We start from the raw sequence: 24,981 nt of genomic DNA, 5'->3' as shown, positions 1-24,981 counted from the left end.
AAGGCGTCTCTGCAGTCTGAATAGTCTGATGGGTGATGACATGGGGCTGATTTCTGAAGGCCTTCCCACAATGGCCACATGTAAAAGGCTTTTCCCCAGAGACTACTCAGAGGCACCAAGCTTTGGGAGCTCTGATGTTTGTGGGGCTTCTCTCCAGTGTCAACTCTACAGCGCACAGTAATTAATGTAATACATAAAAGCTCTCCCACCCTTGTTGCACACATATAGCCTACTAGGGGTGTGAACTCTCTGATACGTAATGTGGTATAACCTATTGCTTTACATCCTACGCAGCTTTTCCCTAGTGTGGACTATGTAATCAACAACAAAAAGCAACCTCCTGAGGAAAGGCCTCTCTGCACTCCTTACAGATATACATATACTCCTTCTAATCAGGAAGAAAGGGAAAAGGGGCCTCGTTGTCTTCGAAGGTTCTTCCACGCTTGGAGCCTTGTCTATTACAAAGAACTAATGAGGAGCTTGAGTGATTGGTTCCTGGTGATTCCTGGTGCTATCTCTCCACCCTCAGCTCTCAGGACACTTCTTCCCATGTGTTGGAAGCTGGGAACTAGAGCTGAAGGTCTTGCCACATTGCTTACATTCACTGCCTTCTATCTGCTGCGGACAGTCACAGCCCTGGACACACAATTTCCCACACTTGCTGCAGGAGTGGGCTCTCTCTGGTGTGGGCACACTGATGCACAAGAATCTTATTGCTTCTCGGTGCTTTCTCATACTCTGTATATCCATCACACTCTCTTGCCAGTGCAGTTCCTATGGGCTGCAGAACGGGACAGTGCAAACCTCTCTCCACTATATTTTCTGATACGCAGTAAGTTGTGACTTCCCAGTGGATCTCTAACTGCACTCACCATACTTGAAGGATCTTTTCTTCTAAGACCTCTGGTCTTAGAGACTCTAGGAAAGTCTACCAAATTGGATCTCTGGGGCCCAGCCTTTGGGAGTCTTCCCCACACCTTCCCTCCATACTCAGTGTGGTCAGAAAGACCCTGCTTTACTGCTGACTCCACCTTCTTGGCTCTGCTCTCACCATCTGACAAATAAAAACATGGCATGACCTGATAGCCACTGTGAGCAAAAACCAACCCGAGAACAGAACAATCAAAGAGAGAATAGGAGGGGCGCCTGGGTGGCTCAGTCAGTTAAGCATCTAACTTTGGCTCAGGTCGTGATCTCACAGCTCGTGAGTTCGAGCCCCACATCGGACTCTGTGCTGACAGCTCAGAGCCTGGAGCCTGCTTTGGATTCTGTGTCTCCCTCTCTCTCTCTGCCCCTCCCCTGTTCATATTCTGTCTCGGTCTCAAAAATGAACATTTAAAAAAAAGGGAGAGAGAGAGAGAGAGAGAGAGAGAGAGAGAGAGGGGGAGTGTGCAGCATTTACCCTCCCAACCCTTCACAGTAAGGCAGGGAAGGGGGCTTGAACGGGGACAGGAGCCAGCAAAGAAGGCCGAGTAGACTGGTAAACACAGAGCATAAGAGGGAGGGGACAAAGGACAGAACAAAACACCTAGGGAATAAATAGGAAAATCAGCCAATATATGAAGATGAAGTCAACCCCTTGAATGTAAGGGGTGAGAAAACAAAGAAGCAGGCAAAGGGGAATGGCTGAGGGCAGAGGTCCTCGGTGTCGTCACACAGACAGACCAGGCAGAGGCATGGCATCAGCCGCCGTCCTCTGGGTGCTGACGGCTAGCCCCAGAAAGGAATGTGTGCTGGGTATTCCTGTGCCCATCAGATTTCCACCCGGTGGCTAAGAGACCAAGAGAAAATGAGGAATCCCCTAGATCCGTGTTCTGCCTTGGGTGCAGCCATGTTTCAAAAGGCACAAGGCAGGGGTCACAACAAGGAGGGAGCGAATGGCCCCCCTCACTCACTGGTGCAAATGAAGTCCTCCGTCCCTCAGTGGCCGGCAGACCTGGTCCCCGCTGCGCTTCCCTTTGTTCTAGGAAGACGATCAGATTAGGCTGGGAAAAATGAAATTCTGTTCATAGCACTGAGACAGGAAAGGGAACATGGTGGACCAAAACCAGACTTAGCCCTAAGCCATGAAACGGATACGGCAGGGGAGCCAACAGGCAGGCTGCTATCTAAGGGGATGACCATCTCAGGACAGAAGTGAAACCCCCACGGGCAGGGTCTTCAATACAAAGGCAGATCACCTGGGTGCTGCAGAGGGTAGACTCACATCACAGAAAAGGTGCCCATTCCCAGTGAGGGAAATATCAGAACCCAACATTTATGGGAGGCAGAACTAGCTCACGTTTCATCAGGAGGAACCACGGAGCTTACAAGGATCCAGAAAGTAAAACCAACTAACCTGAAATCTTTAGAGCATGCTGCTAGCAAATGGGTGGCAGCAATGACTTAGTTATAGCAATGGATGAACTGAGTCACACAGATTTCTGCCCCAGTCATATCACATTCCCCAAATTCTCCATCACATCTTAATGGAGACTCCTCTCGGAAGGGTCAGATGATGCCAGTCCCCATGAGTGAAGTGTAGAGCTGTGGCCTCACACGTCCTCGAAGGTCACCCAATCCTGAAACACGTGATTTCTACTGCCACCAGAGGAATACTCCCTGAGGGGCACAACCAGATTCAGCAGGGTAAAGGGGAGGCTTTGAATCTATGTTTATACCTGACAAGCAAAGACAGCTATGGAATAAGACAAGGGTCAAGTTTAGGAAGACCCTTCCAGCAGAGAAGCGGTGGTCAGGGCTGCCATGGTTAGCAAATGTCACAGCGATGAAAGTGCAAGGGAAAACTGCGTTTCTCTCCCCTCTCCCAACACTTTTGGTCACCAAATGTGTGTCTATTGGGGGGCCAATGTGGGGAGGAGAGTGTTCCTACACCAAGCAGTTCTCTGACACCAGCTGGGTGTCCCACAGTTTAGAGATTTTAAGTAATCTCTATACCCAATGTGGGGCTTGAACTCACAATCCCAAGATCAAGAGTCACGTGCTCTACGGACTGAGCCAGGCAGGCACTCCAAGGGTGTGCCACAATTTAACTCAATTTTGATACTATGTGGAGAAAGCATCAGATCCTACAGGTTAAGGGCTCAGTTCCACTGGTCTGTCCCCACTTCAGACACCAGTCTTAAGTCCAAGTTGTCACCTGCACTAACTGACTGGCTATAAATCAGGTTCCCATGACCCTCTCCTCAGGTTCCATTAATTTGCGAAAGGCGCTCTCAGAACTCAGGAAAACTGTACTTACTATTGCCAGTTTATTACAAAGGGTATTAAAAGATATGAATAAACAGTTAGATGAAGGGATACATAAGCAGAGCACAGGTGCCTCCTCCCCTGTGGACTTAGGATGTGCCACCTCCTGGCAAATGGACACGTTCTTGTTCATCAACCCGGAGGAGCTCATCAAATCTCACTGCCCAGCAATTTTTACAGGGCTTATTATCCAGCCCTCTTCCCTTCCCACAGATTGGCAGGTGGTGCTGAAAATTGCAACCCTCCAATTACTTGATCTTTCTGGTGATCAGCTCCATCCTGGGGTTATCAAGGGACCCTACCTTAAGTGCCCTTGTTAGCATAAACCCAGTGCACTTGGAAAGGGACTCCTGAAGAGTAGCAAGAGACAATCCTATCACCCAGGAAATTCCAAGGGCTTTAGGAGCTCACTGCCAGGAATCAGGGACAAAGACCAAATATATTTATTATACCACAGGAAGGAATGCAAACTTTAATTAATTAGATGGCCAGCCAAGGTCTCAGGAAGGGCAGCAGAGGGAAGCAAGGCTTCACAGACCCAAGCGGTAGGGCTGCGGCTGCCATGACTGGGCCTCAGGACTTTCCTCTGCAGAGGGTGAGTGCTTTAGGGCCACAACTGGCAGAGGATGGGGGAAAAGTTTCTGAGGGGACACACACACACACACACACACACACACACACACACACACACACAAAGGCAGTCCTCTGCCTTGTGCCCTGACCAATTCCCAATGCCCAGGGAGGGAATATTTACAAGGCAGGAATGTTTACCAAAGGCGGAGTGCGCACAGCCCTGTAGTTCTGACCCTGCAACCAAACCTACTTTGGAAACCAGACTCTCAGGCAGCAATGGACAATACCCAACATCTCTCGTGTGGGAGAAAGACAGGCAGGCCTCACTCTAGAATTTAAGACTTGTACAAAGTCTGGATGAAGGTATTCCAAACTCTTGAAGGAAAGGATTAAGAGGGGTATTCATTCACTCTCAACATTTTTTTTTTACACAAAGAGCTTTATGAAAAACATCTCTCTCAAATTTTTGTATCATGTAAGATATAAACATAAAATGTATTTATTGATGTTTAGAACAGTAAAAAGATTTATTTCTCACTCGTGTTATAGAAGGGCTGTGGCTTTGCTCCATGGCACCCAGGCTGAAAGGACAATCCCCGAGACTTCCTCGTGGCTGAGCCCAACCAGCAACCACCTTTTCTCTTTTTAAAATTGTGGTGCGATGTATAGAACTTATTTGCCATTGTACGAATTTTTCAGTGGATAGTTCAGTGGCATTAAGTACATTCACACTGCCGTGCAGCCATCACCACCATCCGTCTCCAGAACTTTTCTCATCTGCCCAAACTGAAACTCCATGTCCGTTAAACAATAACTTCCCCCCAGCCCCTGGCAAACACTGTGCTACTTGCTGTCTCTATGAATTTGACTCCTCTAGGTACCTCATGTAAGTGGAGTCGAACAGTATTTATTCTTTGGTGACTGCCTTACTTCACTAACATGTCCTCAAGGTTCATCCATGTTGTAGCATGTGTCAGAATTTCCTTCATTTTCAAGGCTGAATAACAAACATTCCGTTGTATGTACACCGCATTTTGTTTACCCAGTCATCCCCTCGTGGATACCTGGGTGGCTCCCACCTTTTGGCTATCATCACTAACGCTGCTACAAACATGAGTGTGCAAATAAATACTGGAGTCCCTGTTTTTAATTTTTGGAAATATCTTGAAAAACAGAATAGCTGGGTCATATGGTAATTATATTTTAATTATTTTGAGGAACTGCCATACCATTTTTCACAGCAGCTGCAGCATTTTACATTCTCACTGGCAATGCACGAGGGTTGTGATTTCTCTATAGCCTCACCAACCCTTGTATTTTCTGTTTTTCTGGTATAATAATTGTAAGGGGTGTGAAGCGGTATCTCACTGTAGGTGTGATTTGCGTTTCCCTAATGATTAGGGATGTTAAGCATCTCTTCCTATGCTTATTAGCCATCTGCACATCTTTGTGAGAAATGTCTATTATTTAAGTCTTTGGCCCATTTTTTAATGGAGTCGTTTAGGATTTATTTATTTATTTATTTATTTATTTATTTATTTATTTAAATTGTAGGAGTCCTTTATATATCTTGGATCTCTTTCAATTTTTAAAGACTTTCTAAAAAACTTTTTGCATGGAAAATGTCTACAATTCAAGAATTTCTCACGGGGTGCCTGGGTGGCTCAGTCGGTTAAGCATCCGACTTCAGCTCAGGTCATGATCTAGTGGTCTGTGAGTTCAAGCCCTGCATCGGGCTCTGTGCTGACAGCTCAGAGCCTGGAGCCTGTTTCAGATTCTGTGTCTCCCTCTCTCTCTGACCCTCCCCCATTCATGCTCTGTCTCTCTCTGTCTCAAAAATAAATAAACATTTAAAAAAAAAATGTCTCAAAAGTATCATTTATAGTTGGATCAGGATTTTCGAGATTATTTAGCTTTTTATTTTGAAATAACGACAGATCTACAGGACCTTAGATGTTTGTATCTGGAGTTAAAATAGCATCACAGGACGAATGTAAAGGCTGAATAAATATGCAAAGCCAAGCAGGAGGGTCTCTCTTAGCCCATCTCTGCCTGCCCTTTCTCCCGCCGCAAAGGTCACATTTCACAAATCAGAATGGGAAAACTATAGTACACAGAATTTGTATCTGGAAAGGGTGACAAGGGCCATCACTTCATATATATTACTAAGTTACTCTGGTTTCACTGAGAACATCCCCAGAAAAGATTTTCCATATAGGCTAGGCAGTGGAAATCATTCTTTCTACCAAAAATGAATTGTGACAATTAACAGGACAGACTTTCAAAAAAGCTTTTTCAATGTGATCTGACCACTGTCAGAGGGTGCCAGTCACCTACCAACACCACTCTCTTCTTTCCTGCTAACAGAAGCACATTTGTATCCAGGGTGACAAAGTGCTCAGCTAAAAAGGCCACATCTTCCAGCCTCCCCCATAGCCAGGGCTGGTTGGTTACATGAGAGTTCTGGCCAATGAAATGAAAGCCAGGAGTCACTAGATAGGGCTTCCAGAAAGCTCTTTAAAGCCCTGTTATTTAAAAATGTGACACTTTGTTAGAAATACGGAATATTGGGGGGCGCCTGGGTGGCTCAGTCTGTTAAGCATCTAACTTCAGTTAAGGTCATGATCTCACGGTTCGTGAGTTCAAGCCCCATATTGGGCTCTGTGCTGACCGCTCAGAGCCTGGAGCCTGCTTCAGGTTCTATGTCTTCCTCTCTGCCCCTCTCCTGCTCATGTTCTGTCTCTTTTTCTCTCTTTCTGTCTCAAAAATAAGTAAAACATTAAAAAAAGAAATATGGAATCTTGGGTCCTACAGAATTGGGATCTGCATTTTAACAAGATCCTCTGTTTATTCACATGTGCATTTAAAGTTCTGAGAAGTGCTACTTTAAGGGGAGTTTAGTTAGCTTCCTCTTTTTTCCAGCCTGGAATGTGAAGGTGGTGGCTGGAGCTACAGTGGCCATCTTTTGACCATGATGTGACCTCACAAAAGCCACATGCTAAGGAAGATAGTGAAAAAAGCAGGAGGAGACTGAGGCACTGATGACATCATGATCATGGAGCCACCACACCGCCTGGAGCTGCCTGCTCCAGATTTTTTTTTTTTTTTTTTAGTAATCTCTACACACAACGTGGCACTCCAACTCACAACCCCAAGATCAAGAGTCCCATGCTCTGCTGACTGAGTCAGCCAGGCACCGCAGCTCCAGACCTCTTTAACACAAGGGGAATAACCTCTACCATGTGTACTTACTACTGACAAGGAACCACTCCAGATGTACAGACTAGAAGATATCAGAAAGCCCGAAGCAAGAAAAAGGCACAGTCAACCGTTACTGGATCATAAACCATACAGAATCTTTTCATTTCAAGTTAATATATAGAGGCACATGTAAGTGTATGAAAATTTCCACAGGATGGAAGTATATACATCAACTGGGGAGCCTGGGTGTCTCAGTTGGTTAAGCATCTGACTTGACTCTTAATTTTGGCTCAGGTCATGATCTCACGGTTTGTGAGATTGAGCCCTGCATTGTGCTCTGCACCTGCTTGGGATGTTCTCTCTCCTCCTTCCCTACCCCCCTCTCTCTCTCTCTCTCTCTCTCTCAAAATAAACTCAAAAAAAAAAAGTTCTCATCACAAGAAAAAAATTTTAAAAAAAAGTATATGCATCAGAATGCTCAGAGTGTAGGTGGTGGAATTAGGAGTAAATTTAATTTTCTTCCTTATACCTTCTGTTATTGACTGAATTTTTTTACACTGTGCATGAATTTTATAATAAGAGACATTGTTTAGAAAATACATGTACCTTACACAAAAGGACACCTTAACATGAAAAAAGGTACAATATTGAACAGGATAAAGAACTGCCAGGGTGCAGCACCTGGCTAGCTCAGTCAGTGGAGCATGCGGCTCTTCTTGATCTCCAGATTGTGAGTTTGAGTCCCACGCTGGGTGTAGAGTAACTTAAGAAATAAAATCTTAAAAAAAAAAAAAAAAGAATTGCCAGGGTGCTTGGCTGGCTCAGTTGGAAGAGCATGCAGCCCTTGATCTTAGGTTGTGAGTTCAAACCCCACACTGGTGGCAGGGGTGGGGAGTTAGAGACTATTTAAATAAATAAATAAACCCCTAAAAAAAAAAAAAAGAATTGCCTACTCTTGGGGGTGGGAATGGGCTACCAAGAAAACAGTGAATAAAGTGAGAGAGACCTTGCTTGACTAATAATGACAATGGGCTTCAAACTGAGTATAATTTGCACACTCTCTACTCCTATGGGCCAAAAAACTCCCAGGTCACATCACATACATTTTTAAATTTTTTTTAACGTTTATTTATTTTTGAGAGAGACAAAGACAAAGCATGAGCAGGGGAGGGGCAGAGAGAGAGGGAGACACAGAATCTGAAGCAGGCTCCAGGCTCTGAGCTGTCAGCACAGAGCCCAACACAGGGCTCGAACCCACAAACTGAAAGATCATGACCTGAGCCAAAGTCAGACGCTCAACCGACTGAGCCACCCAGGTGCCCCACATCACATATATTTTTGAATAAACATCTGTTCACCAGCTTGATTAATTCCTTGGTTTTCAGACTCTACTAAATTAATGTCTGGCTATATTTCAAAATAACATGATCCTCAAAGGCAAAGAGCAGTCACACCTGAGGCCCACGTACATGTATCCACTTCAGAGGCAGCTCAAAAAACTCTTGTACAAGCACAGTAAAACTAAACTAAGTACAGCTTTCCAGAATCCTCCCTTTAAGGGGAAAATGTTCAAACACACATTTAAGAAGCACTGAAGCATCTTATTGTGTGCATTTCCTTCTTACTGGACTCTCTACACTCCACATATAAGAACATCTCAAGAATTTAAAAACCCACTATTTAAGCTGTCTTTTGAATACAGTTAAGTTAAAATGTGAATACAACAATCCAAATAGGCAAAACTCACCCTAAACTAAAACTATAGCACAAGAGAGTGGCTCAGCAGAGATTACCATACTCATGCCACACAGTGAAATTCAGTAATACCCAATACCCTACTTCACTAGCACAGAAATTCACAAGGCAAGGGATTTTTTTCTTATTTGTTCATTGATGATCTCAAGCATCTAGAACAGTACCTGTCACATATGAGGTGTGGGGGGAAAATGTGAATGACTGTATTAGCAATAAACAAAGTCTTCACTTAAATTAAAATACTACACACAGGGGTGTCTGGGTAGCTCAGTTGGTTAAGCATCCAACTTTTGATCTCAGCTCAGGTCATGATCTCACTGTTCCTGAGATCGAGCCCCAGCACAAAGCCTGCTTGGGATTCTCTCTCCCTCTCTCTTTCTCTCTGCCTCTCCTTCTCCTCTGCTTCTGCTCTCTCTCTCAAAATAAGTAAATTTTAAAAAATTACATTCAGACACACATTAAATCAATTTGCAAATGTCTCCAAGAGAAAAGGATGTTGAATAGTTTCCCACTAATCTATGCATTCACCAAAGAATATAAAGCTAATACAATTTTGTTAATCAAATACTTAGGTGTTACAAACACATGGCAATGAGATGTAAATTATGGTGAAAAGAGGGCAAGGTAGCATGTATACATGATAGATATCCATGTTAGATGTTCAGGCCTCATCCATGGGGATGAGATGACAGGCACTTAGGACCCTAGGAGTGGCAGGAGAGACAAGATAAATCACCTGCCGAACCCAGACACCACAGGCTAGCTCTAAAGGTGAGGATGAGAAGACTGACACACATGATTTAGGCTGTGTGTTTAATGTAACTTGGAAAGCTATGATGCAGACAACCTGATTCAAACATCTTCAAATGTGTATTAACAGACTACCACGTAGCTTGCTGATGCTGGTTATTAAGATCAATGCCCTTTTTTTGAATTCTATGACATAGTTTGACTTTCTATATCCTTTTTATAGGGAAAAGATGTGTGACCAACTTGCAGAAATAGTCTTGTTTGCTTGCCAGATATATTTCTCATTGTAAATTTGCATGCTGGCTAATTATAACAGCTTGAAAGTTACATAAATGTCCAACAATAGGGAATCAGTTAAGAATAAAATTCATTATAGTGCATATATATATATAAGACTACACAGCCATTAAAAAACATGATGTAAAAGTAGAGATTGCCATGGGAAAATGTCCACAAATAGAGGACATTTAGAAAATCAGGTTACAAAACAGATGTATCAAATAATCCTGGCTATGTTTAAAAAACTAAATAGGAGAGAAAAAAACCTGGCAGAACCTTACTAAGCATGGGGTTGTGTCTCAGGGTACAGCTAAAGACGCCTTGTTTTATACTGTAATTTTGTAAATTTAGGTCTCATTTTTCTGCATTTTCCAAACTTTCTATAATGAAAAATAATTGCTTCTATAATCAGAAAACAAGCAGCAATAATTTTGTTTTTCAATTTTCATTCAGATGACCTTAGGCAAGTTAATCAACCTCTCTTTACCTATAAATATGGGGATAAAAGGACTCCTGCCTTTAGGTTACCAGGACATGTAAATGCTTACAACAATCCCTGGCAAGTGGGAGTTGCTCAGTAAAGGTTAGCTATTAGCTCTGAAATTCTTGCAAGTATGCATGTGTACTGGAGGGCCAGGCCTGTCTCACGGGTAGGGTAGAGCCAGCCTGAGAAGCCAGCAGGCCTCTCCATCTAATTCCACAACAACTAACAAAGGTAGAAAGGGAAATTTAGGGCTGAGTTCACAAATTCCCAAGTCTTTAGACACCAGGGAAAAAAAGTAAATGTGAGTGAAGCAGCTGGGAGGCTGACAAGGAGCAGGGTGCTATGGCTCTGCAGAAGTGGCAGCGGGAGGGGGGATGCTCCTCAGAAGTACCTCAATTTGGCCTATTTTATTAATCTCTATAGCCAACATGAGGCTCGAACTTACAACCCTGAGACAAAGAACTGCATGCTCCTCCGACTGAGCTGGCCAGGAGCCCCATTCCACTTATTTTAAAAGCCTGCAGGGGTGCCTGACTGGCTCAGTCAGTTGAACGTCTGATTCTCGATTTTGGCTCAGGTCATGACATCCTGGTTTGTGAGTTCAAACCTCACATTGGGCTCCACGCTGTCAGCGTGGAGCCCCTTGGGATTCTCTCTCTCTGCCCCTCCCCACTCCCATGCTCTTTCTCTCCCTCAAAAGAAATAAACTTAAAATTAATTTTTAAATAATAAATAAATAAATAGCCTGCACTGGCCTAACAGCCCCCATCTACCCTGTAGCTGCCCTGATTTGTGCATTAAAGTATCCACAGAAAAGACCAATTTAAAGTGATAGGAATTTACAGGTTGTTGTACAGGCCATCCCAGTCAATGCTCCTCTTTCTTCAGGGTGTTCACAACTGGGTTTCAAGTTATTTGTCAGTGTTCCCTCAGGTAGGATGTTGTTAAAACACCAGCAATGAACAGGTTTGTTTGTTTAAGTAGGCTCCATGCACAACACGGGGCTTGAACTCATGAACCCAAAATCAAGTCACATGCCAGGCACCTCAACAATGAACAGTTTCTATGCTCACGTGTCAGTCGCTGTTATCAATGATGGAAACCAACTGCATGACCAACCTGTGGTAAGAAAGGGATTCCAGGGTTGGGGGCGTCTGGCTGGCTCAGTCGGTGGCGCGTGCAACTCTGATCTTGGAATTTTGAGAGGTCCACGCTGGGTGTAGAGAGATTCCTTTAAAAAAAAAAAAAAAAGAAAAAGAAAGGGATTCCAGGGTTACACAGGTAACCCGTAGGTAAGTTAGTCTGACTGCTTCCAGTCCAAATGACCAGGGAGGGAATTCAGAGAGTAGGAACTAATACTGGACCAAATGTAATCTGTCCTAGAATTTCAGGGACCGTACGATTTATTGTCACAATGGGGATACTTCTTACTTCTGAGACTGGAAAGGAATGCTATTAATAATTCCACCAGAGGGGTGCCTGGGTAGCTCAGTCGGTTAAGCGTCCAACTTAAGGTCAGGTCATGATCTCACGGTTTGTGGATCTGAGCCCTGCGTGGGACTCTGGGCTGACAGCTCAGGGCCTGCTTTGGATTGTGCCTCCCTCTCTCTCTGTGCCCCTCCCTGGCTGATGTACTCTCTCTCTCAAGAATAATAAACATACTTTAAAAATAATAATTACACCAGAGGGCGCCTGGGTAGCTCAGTCAGTTGACTCTTGATTTTGACTCAGTTCTTGGGATCCACGTCAGGCTCCATGATGAGAGTAAAGCCTGCGTAAGACTCACTCTCTCTCCCTCTGCCCCTCTCCCCTGCTGGTGTTCTTTCTCTGTTAAAAAAGCAGGAGGGGGAAGAGGGCTGGCACCTGGGTGGCTCAGTCGACTATTGACTTCAGCTCAGATCATGATTTTATAGTTTGTGAGATCAAGCACTGTGTTGGGCTCTGCACTGACAGCGCTTCTCTCTTTCCCTCTCTCCTGCCCCTCCATTGCTCGTGTGCTCTCTCTCTTCGAATAAATAAACATTAAAAAAAAAATTGGAGCAGGACATTGGGTCTTGACTAGAAATGTCTCAAACAAATTGGGACATATGGCTACCCAATTAAAATCATAGTGTTCCCTAAGGCCTAGGGTAAATTCCAGCTCTTCACTTGAAAACTATCTACTTTTTTTTTTTTAATGTTCATTTATTTTTGAGAGAGAGACAGATAGAGGGCGAGCTGGGGAGGGGCAGAGAGAGAGAGGGAGACACAGAATCCAAAGCAGGCTCCAGGCTCTGAGCTGTCAGCACAGAGATGGGGTTCAAATTCACGAACCACAAGATCATGACCCAAGCCCAAGTCAAATGCTTAACCCTGAGCCACCCAGGTGCCCTGAAAACAATCTACTTTCATGGCATTTAGAAACCACTCTCTTCAAACCACTGTGTACTAGTAAATAACCCAGTAGACTTATTTAAAGGGTTTACTACCCACAGAGGTTTGGGATCTTCCTTTCTGGAATGCTTGGATTGAAAGCCAAGAGGCTCTACAGCCAGAATGAGGACCCTGGGTCCCAGAATTGATATACTGAAAAGCATTTCAGAAGGCAGTAGTGATTAGTTGATCTCTCAGTTACTGGTCCTTCCCTAGATCCCTGACACCACATCAGCCTCAGAGAGGAGAGACTAAGAGGACTACTCTGAGCAGCAGCTCCACATGAACACAGCAGGGTCAGGAGCTGTCCCACCAGCCACCCTGTTCCCTTTTCCTCTAGGGGTTATAGGTCGGCCACTGGCTCAGAAGCCACCAGTGCAGTAGTGACAGGAGACCATGATTACAGGCCCAAGACCATGTCCATGGTTGAGACCAGCTAGGACTTGTACTTCATGTGCGTTCTACCTAACAACTATCTTCCAGATTCTACTGGAAAACAGGACTACATTACATTCCCATGGTCTGTTTGATAATTATCCTATTCAGCTCTTTTCCTTTCTACGTTGTGAATTTTTAGCTTCTCAAGTTTGCTCTCTTTTCCCTCCTCCTTTACTAATTAACAGAATTCCAAGTCTGGCTTTGAAACTACAGACCTTCCCACCTACTGGTGAAAAAAGTCTCAGCTAGATCAAAGGAAAAAATATTTCTCTGTTCTCCTACAGCTGCAGAAAAGCACGTACTATTCAATGTCACGAAAGTGTTCTTCTTAAGGTTGTTTTTAAGGAGTCCTTCAAGACTCTTGGACTTCAGAGATTGCTACCACGTCCTGGGAAAGTAGTCTTTAACTTTTAAAGTCTATAATTCTGACGGACTTACTTAATTTGTAGTCTTGGTAGCACTATTTATTTATTTATTTAAAAAAAAATTTTTTTTTCCAATGTTTATTTATTTTTGGGACAGAGAGAGACAGGGCATGAACGGGGGAGGGGCAGAGAGAGAGGGAGACACAGAATCGGAAACAGGCTCCAGGCTCTGAGCCATCAGCCCAGAGCCCGACGCGGGGCTCGAACTCACGGACCGCGAGATAGTGACCTGGCTGAAGTCGGACGCTTAACCGACTGCGCCACCCAGACGCCCCTTGGTAGCACTATTTAAATAGATATGCTAGGTTTTTTGGCTCACTCATGACCACAAAGTGTGTGATTTTTCATTCTTAAACCAGGAGAGGATCATTATTAGCAACCTTCTCTACTCATAAGAGCATGGAAATAAAAATGAACAACAATGGCTTTATTGGATTTCGGTGTTTTGGGTTTTTTTTTTTAATGTTTGTTTATTTTGAGAGAGAGCGGATGAGCTGGGGAGAGGCAGAAAGAAAGAGAAAGAGAGAGAATCTCAAGCAGTCTCCATGACCTGAGCTGAAATCGAGTGGAACACCTAACTGACTGAGCCACTCAGGCATCCCTTATTGGATTTCATTTTCAAATAGAATTTGACAATCAAATGTTTAAATTAATTTTATCAGCAATAAACCTCCAACTATTTAAATGTCTGGTGGTTGAAGTTACTCTTTTTGCCCTTAGCAAATGACCCCGGCTGTCTGGATCGGAGAGAGTACATCAATCCTACTAGGGCCAGGGCTCACTCACTCAGCAACCAGGAGAGTAGAACAGGAATGGGCTCCTGGCCCTCCAAGCAACTAGGAAAGGTCTTCATCTTCTAGAGGCAAAATGGTCTGTCCTGTCAGCATAACTTTCCAGTCCTCTTCCTATTCCCTGGGATGAGAGGTCCCTATGATTTCACTAAGGGGACAGAGGGGAGAAAGCAGGGTTGGAGGTCCCATTGCCCATCACCCAGACACCTTTTCTCAGTCCAACCTCAGAAGAGGAGCCACTGGATTCGGACTGGGACTTATTTGAACATGAGGGTTCTGAGAATTTGAGGGGATCCAGATCTAAAGTCCTGTTCTCTACTCGGCTCTATTTCCAAGCAAACATGAAGATGCAGATTCTAAATAGGACACATAAAAACTGTAAATGCTAGGGGTGCCAGGCCAGCTCAGTCAAAAGAGCATGTGACTCTTGATCTCGGGGTTGCAAGTTCGAGCCCTGCTTTGGGTATAGAGATTACTTACAAAATAAAAAAATGATTAATAACATAGGAAAAAAAAAAAACCTGCAAATGTTACTACACTCTGCTCACTTAGAAATCCTAAGTCCACGGGGAACTGAGGAAGGTGGAAAGGAATCCATCTTAAGCCTTCCTTCATAGTACCTCTGAACCAGAGTTCAGACCTGGGAGAAAAGGCTGCATAACATTGGTAATAGTAAAATAAACCAAAAATAAATAAGATAAGACAAAATAAAATTAAATTTAAAAATAAATAAATAAATTAATTAATTAATTAAAATAAGGGGGCGCCTGGGTGGTTCAGTTAGTTAAACGTCAAACTTCAGCTCAGGTCATGATCTCACGGTTCATGAGTTGGTTCCTGAGTTGGAGACCCACATCAGGCTCTGTACCGACAGGGCAGAGACTGCTTCGGAACCTCTGTCTCCCTATCTCTCTGTCCCTCTCCCACTCTCGTTCCCTCTCTCTCTCAAAAAAAAAATTTAGAAAAAAATTAAATTAAAAAAATAAAATAAAGCAGGAGAGAACTTACTAGAATGAATCTATATTCTTAACAAAAGAATTCAAAAGCCTTTAGAATTACTATGTAACAGGTACAAGTTGCAGGCAGAGCAGGACAGGGGCTCCTAAGGCCTTCCTGCACTCACCACACTATGGTTCTTTATCCAGCCCAGATACGCAAGACCTCCCCACTTTCCAAATGGCTTATCACTTCAGTTTTATAGACTGAAAATCCTATTCACAGGCAAGGGAAAAGAGTCAGCATGTTAAGGAATCAGGATATCAGGGCAATTCTCTGCTGATGAGCCCTCTAATTTCATGGCTGCAGTCAAGCTAACTGTCCTCCTCTGTTCCTGCCTCTTGGCTCCTTCCCACTGGCTCTAGATACTCCATTTGATTCCTTCTTTCCTCTCTTCTCATGACCAACTGTAGACTTTCCAGCTTTCCACTATCTTGCTGTCCACTCTAACCTAAAAAAAACCTTAAAGGTTTTTCTGCTAAAAACCACAGAAATACAGAGAACCGGCAGTTAAAGCCTGGTCTGTGTTTCTGGTTTTCCTTTTTAGGTGATATTCTGGGAATCCCTTTTCTTTTTAATATTTTAATTTTTTTTTTTTAATTTTTTTTTTTCAACGTTTATTTATTTTTGGGACAGAGAGAGACAGAGCATGAACGGGGGAGGGGCAGAGAGAGAGGGAGACACAGAATCGGAAACAGGCTCCAGGCTCTGAGCCATCAGCCCAGAGCCCGACGCGGGGCTCGAACTCACGAACCGCGAGATCGTGACCTGGCTGAAGTCGGACGCTTAACCGACTGCGCCACCCAGGCGCCCCCTAATATTTTAATTTTTGAGAGAGAGAGAGAAAGCTTGAGGGAAGGGCAGAGAGAGAGGGGACAGAGGATCTGAAGCAGGCTCTACACTGAAAGCAGAGAGAGAGCCCAATGCGGGGCTTGAACTCACAAGCTTTGGATCATGACTTGAGCCAAAGTCAGATGCTTAACCAACTGATCCACCCAAGCACCCCTGGGAATCTCTTTCCTACCACACTTTCATTATCAAGGGTGGATTTCAACTCCATCCCATTCATACATACTTTCTCCAACACTTATACTGGGGGCCTCCTTTTTTAATTTTTTTTTTTTCAACGTTTATTTATTTTTGGGACAGAGAGAGACAGAGCATGAACGGGGGAGGGGCAGAGAGAGAGGGAGACACAGAATCAGAAACAGGCTCCAGGCTCCGAGCCATCAGCCCAGAGCCTGACGCGGGGCTCGAACTCACGGACCGCGAGATCGTGACCTGGCTGAAGTCGGACGCTTAACCGACTGCGCCACCCAGGCGCCCCCAAGGGGGGCCTCCTTTTTTAACGACAAAATATGGGGGGCTGGCAAACTCCAAATTGTGGAGTCTTCCACCTTAATGCCCCCCCCCATTTAATATAATTAAATCATTCTGATACAGGATTATAATGACAAAAGGAACTAGACTCATTTCACGTATTTGGGGGAAGCTGGAGGAATATGCTCTCTCCGACAGACAGAACCTACTCTGAGGTGTGGATGGGCCCAGTGGGCAATTCCTTTTTGTGTGTCTGGGATGGAAAGATGACAGTGGCAGTGGGCAGTCACCCTAGATACCTACCAGTCAGTCCCAGGCCTAAGATCCTGCTGTGGGAATGCTTACACAGAACTCCAGGCAGGAGAAAGGCAAGAACTGAGAACACTTAGAAAACTGCACATTGTTAATGAATCTCGGGGTCCTGAGTTTCAGCCCCACATGGGGGGGTAGATTTTACTCAAGACAAGAAAAGAAAGAGAGAGAGAGGAGAGAAAAGAAAAGAAAAAAGAAAAGACAGAAAGAAAGAAAGAAAAAGGAATCTCTTGCCTCAGGGCCCAGCAGCACATCAAGGCTCTCTCTGTCAAAAACACTGGGAATTAGGACCTGTACAGCTCCACCCAGCAACACTTGCATCAAAAGAGCGCTTGGCATACCAATAAGGGACATTTCAAGCCAAGTCACACGCAAATTCCAAGCCTTTCGTCGGGCATAAACATAAATACTATAAATTAGAAATAAATAAATATTGACTAAAACAAAAACCAAAAACAGAAGAAGCTTGAGCTCAGCTGTTCGGAAGGTCTGAAGCTCTGGAGGCTCTCCAGACCCTGAAGCGTTCCACCACACACGAGCGGGCAAATGTGGAGAAAGACGGAGCCACAGTTAGTGAGAAACTGCAGTTAAGCCTTCCAGTCAGACCAGTCGGGTCACAGGAAAGTCCTTACTCAGCGCGCTGGTGTTTCCCTTAATTCAGCATCAGTCCGTGTAAAGAGCCTTCTGGGTGCAGTCCAGGCGATTCCACTCTTCGTTTCCGAAGCCCACGTCCACATCATCGAAGGTCACCGGCCCCTGCAACAGGAGGTTTGTGCACTATGGTCCGGGGTCATCCCAGCACCTGCTCCTCGAAGGAGAAGCAGGGCTGGGAACTTGAGGAGCGGGGGAGAGACGCGCTGAGAAGACGCGGTCGGGGGGCACCGAGAGTGGCAGGGCCCGACGACCCCGGGCAGGGGGAGAGACAATGCCGAAGTGGACCCCCGCGAGGGGGCTCGGGACCTGCACCGACTCACCTTAGGCGCTGGGGATAACAGAAAAGTAAAGTACACGCCGTCCGCCCTCAGCAACAAGCTTCCGCCCTCAGCAACAAGCTTCCGCCGCACACTCAGTAGAGCAGCAAAACTCCGCGCGCCCAGCCCACCACGCGTCCGCCTGAGCCTCGGGCCCCGCCCCTAGGCAACTTCGTGCCCTCTCTAGGCTGCGCGGAGGACCTTGCGTCTCGGTGGGCCGCTCCGTAGCTCGCTTGGGGAGCGCCGGTCCCGGGTTGGACCGGAAACATGGCGACCCGGGCCTCGGCGATTCTGCGAGGCTTGGTCCCCTCACTCTTCACGTTTCACGCGAATCATCTTTTTTTTTTTTTTTTTTTTTTTTACTTTTTATTTATTTATTTATTTTTCGATGTTTATTTATTTTTGAGAGAGAGAGAGAGGGAGAGGGAGACACGGAAGCCAAAGCGGGCTCCAGGCTCCGGTCTCTGGAGTTGTCAGCACAGAACCAGATGCGGGGCTCCGACCCAGAAACCGTGAGACCATTACCTGGGGCGAAGTTGGCCGCTTAAGGGACTGAGGCACCCAGCAGCCCTGCGAATCATCTTTAAAACTGCTTTTCCCCATTGTATTTCCTAGTGGACCACTAAAGAGGAAAAAAAAAAAAAAAAGGCAGTGTCATCCCTAATATAAGGAAATGACCACTGTTACCATTTTAGAGACTTTTACTCCTATAATTTTCTACATATAGTTTAATATTTTTGTGTTTTTGTCATCTCCAATTTTCCTACTTGATTTTGTCACGTAAGCGCTCGCCCCTCCTTCCCACACTGTGATACCCGTTGTAATACTACGTTGACTGGATTATCATCGCTTATTTATTCATTCTGTATCAAATCACCCACACTGAGCCCAGGAATACCAGCCTTCCACTGAATAGCACCACCGAAGTGGGTCTCAGCCTGTCCTTAGGGAAGTGCTGTGAAGCTTGTTACCGTTTTCACCCCAGGGACGGTGCTCTTGTTACACAGTCCCTCTCTATAATCACTCGAAGGAGGACATTTTTATGGTCTTGGTATCAAGAATAGAGCAACGGGTTAGTTTTGGCCTATGGACCCAGGGAGTTTTGAATTTGAGTTGAGCTGGTTGTTAAAAAGCTAACAGCAAATCTTACCAAAGGATTAAGGGGACCAATAAATGCAAAGGTGACTTTCTACTCAAATCTGTTTATTCTCAGAATGCAGCCTGCTTCCATGTTTCTAGAGATAACATTCTTGCCTAGCCTAACAATAAGAAAATGTTGGTTTCCTTATTTTGCAGAATCAAGGTTTCAGTAGAAACCAGCCAGAACCGGTTAAGACAGCCAGCCTTCTCTTTGAGCATGCACCTGTGTCTGATGGATGAATATTTGATACAGAAGGGTCTAAAACCCCACCCTCGAATCATACCAAGGAGGCCATTCTCTGATCATAGAAGAGGCATACAGAAGATATGTGAAGGTACAGCCAATGAAATCACTTCAATCCTTCCCTTACTTAATAATTACCTTTAACTGATTTTGAAATCATGTAGCTCCTTTTCCCTATACCCAGATCCTTTTTCATTTACCTTTAAATATCCCTGACTCTCCCCCTTTGAGAAGAGGAATTTGAGGATTGCCCTCCCTTCTCCTTTGGTTTCCTCTTTTCTTTTTCTTTTCTTTTCTTTTCTTTTCTTTTCTTTTCTTCTTCTTCTTCTTCCTCTCCTCCTCCTCCTCCTCCTCCTCCTCCTCCTCCTTCTCCTCCTTCTTCCCTCCCCCTCCTCCTCCAACTCCTCCTTCTTTTTTTTCAAGTAAGCTGGATGCCTAACCAGGGGCTGGAACACACGATCCTAAGATCAAGAGTTACAAGCTCCAGCTCATCCTGAATAAACCCTTTCCTTGCTGCATACTTGATGTCTCAGTTGATTGGCTCTGCTGCACATTGGTCCTACGAACCTGGGTTTGGTCACAAATTTGGTGAGCCAGCCAGGAACTCTTTGACCTTGGTTCAGTGGCCCCAGCTATTAATGGGAGTCTGGTGGTGAGTCTAAGCAGCTGCCTAGGCTCTTTGTCCTAGAGACCTTACTCTGGGGGCCCCACCCCACTTCAGCTCCACTGACCTTCAGGTGCTTAATTTAACTCTTGTGGCAAAGGAAACAGCTTTTGGTTTCAGTATGGACAGATATCTCTTTGGTGAGTAACCTCAGTACAAGTGACTAAATTCTTATTTCTTCCTCCCATTTGGTGGCCTCCAAATAAGGGGTTTTAGTTTGGCTCTCATAGCCTTTTTTTTTGTTGCTTGATTAAGAAAAAGTTGACTGGGGGGGGGGGGGTCGGTGCCTGGGTGGCTCAATGTGGTTAAGTGTCCAAGTCTTGATTTTGGCTCAGGTCATGATCTCGCAGATGGTCATGAGATTGAGCCCTGTGTTGGGCTCTATACTTGATGTGGAGCCTGCTTAAGATCCTCTCTCTCTCTCTCTCTCTCTCTCTCTCTCTCTCTCTCCCTCTGCTCCTCCCCCCCCCAAAACAAAAACAAAAACAAGTGGAAAAGAAAACATTGGCTAGGAAGCCATTTGATTCAGTTGGTGAAGCCCTGACTTTTAGAGTGGAACTAGAGAACCTTTGTTCACAGAGGTACTCTTGGCTTCATTTGGCTCATTTGTTGCTGCAGCTTTTGGTATCTTTGCATTAAACTGGCTGTGTTCTAATTGGAAAATAAGAAATGACAATTTGATCCCTGCATGCAGCCCTTTGGGCTATATTCTCCAAAATTGGACAATGTTTAGTTATGAATCTATGAAAAGGAAAAAGATGATCTTTTGCAACAATGCTTGGCCACAATATTCATTAGACTCTGGAAAAAAATAGCCAATTAATGGATACCCAAAGTGTAATACCATCTTGCAATTAGATTTGCTTTGTAAAAGGGAAGGTAAGTCTTTTTTTTTTGCTTTGGTATCAAAATAAGCCAGCTCAGAGAAGATGTAAAATTCTACTCCAACAAACCAGTGACAATAAAAAGGCTGTGTTGCCTGATCCTCACCAGGGAGAGGAGGATGATCTATTGATTACTTGAATTAAACTCCTGTACAGCTCTTCCACCCTGTGGGGGCACCGGAGCTACTGTCCCTTCTCAGCAGCCCCAGTCCCAACAGCCTGAGCCTACAGGGCTCTAAACCAGGACCCTCAGCCTTAGGGGGTCAACAGGTAGGAATGGTCTCCCCTTCTCATACCCTGACTCAATTTGTTCAGGGAGCCACTCGTTCCCAGGGAGGACAAAATCTGCTAAGGCAAGTCCCAATTGGAGGCTTAGATGTGGTGGGGATAACTTATAGGAATGATTTGGGTCCACTCTTCACTTGAAATTTTTTTTAATGTTTCTTTATTTGTTTTGAGAGAGAGAGAGAGAAAGGGAGAGCACAAAGAGAGGGAGAGAGAGAAAGGGAAACAGAGAATCCCAAGCAGGCTCCGAGCTGTCAGCACAGAGCCCGACACAGGGCTCGAACTCACGAGCCGTGAGATGATGACCTGAGCTGAAATCAAGTGTTGGACACTTAACTGACTGAGCTACCCAGGCACCCCTGAATTTGTTTAATTGGAAAAACAGCATGCCTACTTACAGAGATGACCCCAAGAGGATGGAAAATCTGTTCCCATCTATTTTTGTCACCCACAACCCCACTTGGACAGGTGTACAAAATTTGTTAAATATTCTCCTCATTTCTGAGGAATGCCACATGATGCTAGGAAAGGCTAGGGAAGAAGTTAACTGGCTACATGCTAAAACTCTAATAACTTCCTAAGAGCTAATGCCATACTGCCCACTCCTACTATGGATCCCAACTGGAACATCAAGGTGGAGACTGAGGTAAGCTTGAACACTATCACGGTGATATTTTAGCTGGATTAAGAAAAGGGGTCCCTACTCTGTGCAAAAGTTTTTTTTTTTAATTTTGATGTAGTCCCAATAGTTTAATTTTACTTTTGTTTCCCTTGCCCGAGGAAAACATATCTAGAAAAATGTTTCTATGTCTGACGTCAAAGAAATTACTGCCTCTGTTTTCTTCATGTCTTATGGTTTCAGGTGTCACATTTAGGTCTTCAATCCATTTTGAGTTGTTTTTGTACAGTATAAGAAGGTGGAGGCACCTGGCTGGCTCAGTCGGTGGAGCATGTGACTCTTGATCTTGTGGGGAGTTCAAGCCCACGTTGGGTATAGAGATTACTTAAAAATAAAATCTTAAAAAAAAAAGAGGGGTGCCTGGGTGGCTCAGTCAGTTAAGCATCCCACTCTTAATTTTGGCTCAGGTTATGATCTCACAGTCGTAGGATCAAGCCCTGTGTCGAGCTCTGTGCTGACAACCCACAGCCTACTTAGAATTCTCTCTCCCTCCCTTTCTCTCTCTCTCTCTCTCTCTCTCTGCCCCTCCCCAGTTCATTCTCTCTCTCTCTCTCTCTCTCTCTCTCTCTCAAAATAAATAAATAAACTTAAAAAAAAAAAAAAGGAAGAAAGCATAAATGGAATGAAGACCCTTCAGACTTTCTTGAAAGAATTTTTGAGATTCTGGGTCAGCGTAGCCATGGCGGCTGTGCCCTTTCCACTTGTGTCCGCCGACTGCCTGTGGCCTTTGTGCCGCTGCCCCGGGTCCCCATGCTGGCCGCAGTCCGGCTGCTCAACAACACCCTGTACCCGCGGGGGCCCAGGGGAGGCCTAGGTTTCCGCGTCCTGCCTTGATGCCCTGCCTCAGTGCTCACACAGGTTCCAATAACACAGTTGTGCCTCCAGTATAGTGATGCGCCCACTTTGACATTAGAGGGAAATCGAGGACCGGGTTCTTTACATCTGAAACTCTATGACAAGATCGACCCTGAAAAGCTCTCAGTAAATTCCCACTTTATGAAAGACCTGGGCTTAGACAGTTTGGACCAAGTGGAGATTATCATGGCCATGGAGAACGAATTTGGATTTGAAATCCCTGATACAGATGCTGAGAAGTTAATGTGTCCACAAGAAATCATAGATTACATTGCAGATAAGAAGGATGTTTATGAATAAAATATCAGACTCCATTTTTTCACTGAGAGAAGACTCAGAAGATGCTGGCAAGTGTCTGGAAGTGAGAATGCGTTTTGGCATTATTGCTGCCTTTGACAGAGTAATTCTGTTTAGACTTGTATTTAAATTGCCTGTTTTGCCCTTTGAAAATAAATCTATAAAACCAAAAAAAAAAAAAAAGAATTTTTGAAAACATTCAACATGATGTTTTTTAGGCAAAATGCCCCAGCCATTCAAAAGAAACTCCAAAGGCTGGAGATGCATTAGGAATATCTGTGTCACAATTGGTTGAGGTTGCTTTAAAGTTTTTAACAGCAGAGACCAAGTGCAAGAAAGAAAAGAGCATTAGAAAATGAAATAGCAGGCTACCTTTCTGGCTGTTGCCCTAATTCAAGGGAAGCCAAGACCAGACTGAGGACCACGGAACAGGTCGAGGTCTACCCCAGAGAAGAAATTTGAGTTCCTTGGACCCTAAAGGATGCCCCAATTTGGGGCTTCAACAGTGTGCCTATTGCAAAGAAGAGGGCCATTGGAAAGAGGAATGCCCCAAGCTCACAAGGTATCTTGAAGAGACAGAGCAACAAACCACCTGTCAGATGCCTGAATTGGCTGGTGACCAAGAATGAAGGGGCCCAGGGGTTCCTTTGAAACTTGGAAACCTGTCATCATTTCCCATGAGGAACCCTGGGTAACAATGGAAGTAGAAAAACAAATTTGCAGACTTGTTGATTGATACTGGGGCCACATATTCAGTACTGAACTCTTGGCTCTCTCTGCTACCAAATCAAGCCATGGCTATAACGCGAGTATCTTACTAAACCTTCTTACAACCACTAGCCTGTCAAATGGGGCAAACTCACCTTAAACATAGCTTTTTGTATATGCCTGAATGTCCCATCCTTTTACTGGGATGCAACCTATTAACTAAATTGAATGCTGAATCTACTTTAGCACCTGCACATCGATGTAAAAGTACCACCAGAGCAAGCTTGTGCCTTTCAAGCAGAGGTACCACATCAAGGTGGAGAAGTCCTATAAGAGCTGCCTGAAGAAGTTATCCAAAAGATAAGAATCAGATGTTTGGATGGATGGGAAGCTGGGGCGAGCAAAATCAGTGACACTTGTGTATGTTAAATTTTGTGATGGGGTAAAGATTCTGAACTTCAGTACCTATCAAAGGAACAAGCCAAAAGGGGGCGTTCAGCCCATTCTCTGTGCCTTCTTGGAATTTGGCCTCATCAGCCCTTGCTAATCCCCATACAATTCACCTATTTTGCTTCTACAAAAATCAGGCATCCAAAACTGTTCACTTTGTGCAAGATTAAAGGGCCATGAACCAGACTGTGGAATATATCCACTCGGTGCTACCCAATCTATATACTCTCTTAAGAACCTCTCTCTCTCCCCCTCTCTCTCTGCCCCTCCCACTCTCTTCCCTCTCAAAATAAATAAATAAACTTAAAAAAAAGTTTCTTAAAAAAAAAAAAAAGGCGGAACTCATTGCCCTAACAAGGGCCCTTCATTTAGGTAAAGGAAAAAGGATAACTATACATACTGATTCTAAATACACTTTCTCAGTGATTCATGCACATGGTACCTTATTGAAAGAAAAAGGATTGTTAACTATAGGAAATAAAGAAATTAGACACACCCAAAAAGTTCTAAACTTAATAATTGCAGTAATGAAACTGAAAGAACGAGCAGTAGTTCATTGTCCAGGGCATCAGAAGCCAAGTAATTATATAGCTCAAGGAAATAATCAAGCTGATCAGGCCACCAACCTGGTAGCCCATATGAGGACTCCAAACCCTCTATGATGCCTTTAGTGGCAGACATAGACTTAACTAAATACCAACCAAAATATTCCTTGTAAGACCTAAGAAAAGCTAGGGAATGGGGGTTTGGGCAGAATGCTGGCATGAAAGTCAGCTGGAAATATAATGAAAAAGGAATATTCCTTATTCCAGAACATAT

The 24,981-nt window shown here is 44.4% G+C and overlaps 1 long non-coding RNA gene and 1 pseudogene across 1 annotated transcript; one reads left to right on the top strand and one right to left on the bottom strand.

The window, feature by feature from the left end:
• Positions 1-10,972: 10,972 nt before the first annotated feature.
• On the bottom strand, positions 10,973-18,041 carry LOC124529275 (uncharacterized). Its single transcript, XR_006966301.1, has 3 exons — positions 17,960-18,041; positions 17,618-17,741; positions 10,973-11,522 (listed from the first exon to the last, which is right to left on the bottom strand). It is a non-coding gene; the product is annotated as an uncharacterized LOC124529275 (long non-coding RNA).
• A 3,742-nt stretch (positions 18,042-21,783) lies between these two features.
• LOC124529190 (acyl carrier protein, mitochondrial-like) lies at positions 21,784-24,436 on the top strand (annotated as a pseudogene).
• Positions 24,437-24,981: the final 545 nt, after the last annotated feature.

This window comes from Lynx rufus, unplaced genomic scaffold, assembly GCF_022079265.1.
Source record: "Lynx rufus isolate CCGP_SWC_20201006 ecotype Redwood Valley unplaced genomic scaffold, mLynRuf1.p SCAF_6, whole genome shotgun sequence".
Classification (NCBI taxonomy): domain Eukaryota; kingdom Metazoa; phylum Chordata; class Mammalia; order Carnivora; family Felidae; genus Lynx; species Lynx rufus.
Note: the sequence above shows the minus strand (reverse complement) of the source record. Positions and strands in the feature narration are given on the sequence as shown.